The sequence below is a fragment of the Nylanderia fulva genome, unplaced genomic scaffold (assembly GCF_048542155.1).
Source record: "Nylanderia fulva isolate GAGA-0341 unplaced genomic scaffold, ASM4854215v1 Scaffold633, whole genome shotgun sequence".
In the NCBI taxonomy this organism is placed as follows: Eukaryota; Metazoa; Arthropoda; class Insecta; order Hymenoptera; family Formicidae; genus Nylanderia; species Nylanderia fulva.
In genome coordinates, this window is record NW_028190735.1 from 5001 (window position 1) to 10378 (window position 5378).

The 5378-nt window shown below is 51.3% G+C and overlaps 1 pseudogene; it reads left to right on the forward strand.

Moving 5' to 3' along the window:
- The first annotated feature begins 1330 nt into the window (after positions 1-1330).
- Positions 1331-3260, forward strand: LOC146720703 (small subunit ribosomal RNA; annotated as a pseudogene).
- The last annotated feature ends 2118 nt before the right edge of the window (positions 3261-5378 follow it).

Here is a 5378-nt window from a genome sequence, read left to right on the forward strand (position 1 = left end):
TATCGTTGTTTGAAATTCGCCATACGGCTATCGTGATAATATTTTATCGTACAATAGGACTTTTCGATCGTTCGCTCTCCGCGACAATGTCTCGATTGAACGCGCCTTTCGGCGCTCGCGCTCGCATACGGCCGTGCGTAGGACCGTGCGTCGCCGACCGCCTGGCCGGCCGGTTGGGTACTATAAGAGATACGTCGCTCTCGGCGTGTCGAACGAGTCGAGCGAGTCCGGACGAGTCGTAAACGTACTTTCTCGAGTCTCTCGCCACTCCGGCGTGTTTCGACCGCTCTCCGTACCGTCGCCGACCGCTTGGCCGGTCGGTTGGGTACTATAAGAGGTAGGAGAGATTAATATTGTACGTGTCGCGCTCTCGACGTTGACAAACGAAGAATCGCCCGAACGGGTCGAGAACGGATTTTGTCGAGTCGCGACTCTGACACGGAGAGAACATTTATATAAAATGTTTGATTTTGGAAACCACGAATATATAAAATAATATACGATCGTCGCAGAACGCGCCGCCGCCAAGTCTTCTCATGCTTGGAGGTTGCGTGTCTCGCGAGAACGTACGTTCGACTCTCGCGTCGTCTCGTATTCCTCTTCGCCGGGGATTACGGTGCGGCTCTTCTCGTTCGTCGCCGAACGCGCGCAAAATTAACGCACACTTATTTATTACGAGCACAGCATTGCCACGAGTCGGTGTCGCAAGACCGAATGGCTCTTATGTGGCGCGCACGCCTCTAGTGTGTTGGCCGCGCGGTTCCCTCTCGTTTCGTACGCAGCAGCGGAATCGTCGCGCTTACCGAGCATCTACTCCACGGATACGAGTTTGCGGGAAGAGTTGCTTCTTCCCGCTCGCTTTGTACGCCGTAGCGAAATCTTATTGCTGGTCGTGTGCGGTTAAACGCGTACGAACCAGACAGAACAGTCCTCGACGTCTAAGCATCGCCATCGTCGATCTAGCGTCAGGGTGAATCGCGCGGTCTCTCGAGACCGCGCATCATAACATTTGGGAGAATAAGAACACGAGTATTTTGATCTTGTGGATTTTTGAACGGAGAGGAGGAGGAAGAAGAGGAGAGGCGGCGGCGTCGGGGGTTTACTCTCGCCTTCGTCGTTCTCTCGTACGCTTTACATAATAGCGTTAAACACAGCAGAGTGTCGCCGACCGGCTGAGCAAGACCGGCGGCAAATAAAATGGCACATACGAGCGTGTCGCGCGCGCGTCGGTGTTTCGGCATCGAACGCGCGCGCGCGCGAAAAAAGAGCTAGCGACGAGTCTTCGGGCTCGCTCGCGAGTTACTCCCTTGCGAGTAACCGAACACGAAGCTCCCTGGTTGATCCTGCCAGTAGTCATATGCTTGTCTCAAAGATTAAGCCATGCATGTCTCAGTGCATGCCGAATTAAGGTGAAACCGCGAATGGCTCATTAAATCAGTTATGGTTCATTAGATTGTACCCACATTTACTTGGATAACTATGGTAATTCTAGAGCTAATACATGCAAAACAGAGTCCCGACCAGTGATGGAAGGGACGCTTTTATTAGATCAAAACCAATCGGTGGCGGGCGGCTCGCCGTTCGTCCACCGTTTATTTTGGTGACTCTGAATAACTTTGTGCTGATCGCACGGTCCTAGCACCGGCGACGCATCTTTCAAATGTCTGCCTTATCAACTGTCGATGGTAGGTTCTGCGCCTACCATGATTGTAACGGGTAACGGGGAATCAGGGTTCGATTCCGGAGAGGGAGCCTGAGAAACGGCTACCACATCCAAGGAAGGCAGCAGGAGCGCAAATTACCCACTCCCGGCACGGGGAGGTAGTGACGAAAAATAACGATACGGGACTCATCCGAGGCCCCGTAATCGGAATAAGTACACTTTAAATCCTTTAACGAGGATCCATTGGAGGGCAAGTCTGGTGCCAGCAGCCGCGGTAATTCCAGCTCCAATAGCGTATATTAAAGTTGTTGCGGTTAAAAAGCTCGTAGTTGAATCTGTGTCGCACACACCGTCGGTTCACCGCTCGCGGTGTTTAACTGGCGTGATGTGGGACGTCCTACCGGTGGGCTTAGCCTCGCAAGGGGCGGCCCAACTAATATCCCGTCGCGGTGCTCTTTACTGAGTGTCGAGTCGGGCCGGTACATTTACTTTGAACAAATTAGAGTGCTTAAAGCAGGCTACCTTCGCCTGAATACTGCGTGCATGGAATAATGGAATAGGACCTCGGTTCTATTTTGTTGGTTTTCGGAACCCCGAGGTAATGATTAATAGGGACAGATGGGGGCATTCGTATTGCGACGTTAGAGGTGAAATCCTTGGATCGTCGCAAGACGGACAGAAGCGAAAGCATTTGCCAAAAATGTTTTCATTAATCAAGAACGAAAGTTAGAGGTTCGAAGGCGATCAGATACCGCCCTAGGTCTAACCATAAACGATGCCAGCTAGCGATCCGCCGAAGTTCCTCCCTCCGAGACTCGGCGGGCAGCTTCGGGAAACCAAAGCTTTTGGGTTCCGGGTGCAGTATGGTTGGCAAAGCTGAAACTTAAAGGAATTGAGTAACGGGCACCACCAGAGTGGAGCCTGCGGCTTAATTTGGAACTCAACACGGGAACCTCACCAGGCGCCAGACCCCGGAAGGATTTGACATATTGATATCTCTTCTTGATTCGGTGGGTGGTGGTGCATGTCGCCGTGTCTTAGTAGGTGGAGCGATTAGTCTGGTTAATTCCCTAACGAACGAGACTCTACCTGATAATAGGCGTCCTTATGGTATCGCGAAGGCCCCCGGCTTCGACTGGCTGGTTTTTACTACCAACGGTACAAACAAATCTTCTTAGAGGTACACTGCGGCTTCTAGCCGACGAAATTGAGCAATAAGGTCTTGATTCCCCTTAATGTTCTGGGCCGCACGTCGCGCTAACACTGAATGAAGCAAGGGTGTGTTTTCCCTGGCCGAAAGGCCCGGTAACCGCTGAACCTCCGTCGTGCTAGGGATTGGGCTTGCAATGTTTCCCCCTATAACTAGGAATTCCCAGTAAGCGCGAGTCAAGCTTGCGTTGATTACGTCCCTGCCTTTGGTACCACACCGCCCGTCGCTACTATACTACCGATTGAATGATGGTAAGGCGGTCTTCGGATAGTGCGCGGCAATTTCCTCGGCATTGCCTATGTTGCGGGAAGATGACCAAAACTTGATCTTTATGAGGAAGTACAGTCTTAACAGGTTTCCGTAGGTGATCCTGCGGAAGGATCATTAACGTTCGCGGAGGTCCTGCGCTGCCGTCGAGAGTCCTCTCTTTTGGGAGAGAGCGCGCTCGCAGGCAGTCGGCCGACTGACTTGGACGCGCTGAAAGTCGCTTCTCAAGAAAAGAAAATAACGATTTGACGGAATTGTTGTTGGTGTTTTGATATACGAACGGCAACCGACCGTCGCGCCTCTCTGACCGAAAGTATTCGTCAATCCGAGCACGCTCCCGGCGGTGTTCGACGACGATTCGGAGCGGAACGCTTCGCGATCAACGCTCGTGTTGTGTTCACATTCTCCGGCCCCACACCCACACAGAACGTCGAGCGGCGTTGAGCGCGACCGTGGTAACCTATGCCCGCGCACGCGTTGTGAGCACCCACGACGTTTCGTCGACGCGCGCCCTCAACCCGTTGTCGCGGTGCAGCGGTCAATCTGCCGATAACACACGGTGTGCGACAGCGAGTGCCCAGCGGAGGACCCCCATATATTATTATAATAATATATATAACCAGAGAAGGGATCGATGTATTCGACCAATCTGTCAACTGTGTCGTCCGCCGGTTTCCTTCAAAAGCTTCCTTCCGCCCGGGCTCTCCCGTTGCGGGAGAGCGCTCCGAACGAGAAACACACAACTCTATCTTTGTGCGTAGCCTCCCTGGCGAGGCGACGGTCCGCGCGCGTCCGAGGACGGCGCGCGGACAGGCCGATCGAAGAGCCACCACGTATATTCTCTCTCTCTCTCCGTCCGAGAGACGGACCACGATGGTTGAACGAGAAGCGCGTTTCTTCTTCGCGAACGCAAATTTCGAACGATTCCCCTGACGGTGGATTCACTTGCTCGTGGGTCGATGAAGACACGCAGCTAATTGCGCGTCACTTTGGTTACTGACAGGACACATTAACATCGACATTTCAACGTCACATTGCGATCCACGGATACAATTCCCGGACCACGCCTGGCTGAGGGTCGTTTTTAGTACCCCTAAACTGCTTGCGCCGAAAAGCGCGCACGGCCAACGACGCGGCGACCATAGAATCGCGCCGCGTCGCCTGTGCCCCTGTGCACTCTTACAATGGGCTACGAGCGATCGTTTTGGACGTTCGCCCGAGGTGTCCTGTGCCCGCCGCACCGGCCGCGGTTTCAATCCTGGCGTCGTCTGAAATGACACCCCGAAATAAAAAAAATAAAATTTACTAATGAGGAGCGAAGCGCACAAGCGTGTCAAACTGGCGACCGCGCGCCAGAGATGCTGCAGCGAATTGAATAGGGGGACGTGTTGTGTATCCAGTCGTGGTGGTTACCGGAGCCGAGAGAAATGGATGAGAAGTAAGATGCGTCGGCGAAGGGAGCAACAAACGGCCAAAAAAAGGGTTTAGGACGGTGGAAATGGCACCGCTTTGTTTTTTTTTTTTTTCCCCTAGAGCGTGGCGCGTGCGTCGTTGTCTCCCGAAAGTAGGGGTAGCGCGTGTCTCTCTCCACCGAAGGACGACAAGGAAGTTACGCTAGAAGAAGTGAGATCTGAAAGAGTAGCTCTAGAAGAGTTTCTCTTTAAATGAAAACAATAAAATCAATAAGAATACAATTAAGTTCATATTGTCTAAGTGGGTTGCTACTAGAAGGGAAATTACAAGAGAGTATCGTTGAGAGAGAAAAATTAAAGTGTACTTACCTGGCATCGAAAATTCTATCAGTTCGATGTCCTATGTTCAAGTGGCGTTCACTCCATGGTCCGGAACAGCAGCATCTGAAACAGAAAAAAAAGAAATTAATCCAACGTACTAGCACTAAAAGCGGATTCAAGACTAATTCCTCGGTAATGATTGGTTAAGCCTTTAAATGAAAAGGACAATTTAACGTGTGAGGATGTCAAAGAAAAACTTACAAAGAAAATGAATCCGTTAATTAAAGAAATAAGGATTAGAAGAATGAGAAAGGTGGGAGACAGAGGCATTCTAGTGGAAACGGAAGGTTGGAAACGAATTAAAAAAGATCCAGCAGATATAGAGACAATAATGCGGCTGAAACAGAGGCTGCCTAAGAAAAACTGGACCCAGTATGATAGTATATGACGTAGAAAGTCGGTCACAAAGGAGCAGTTTATGGAACAATTTTGGTCTAAGAATGTT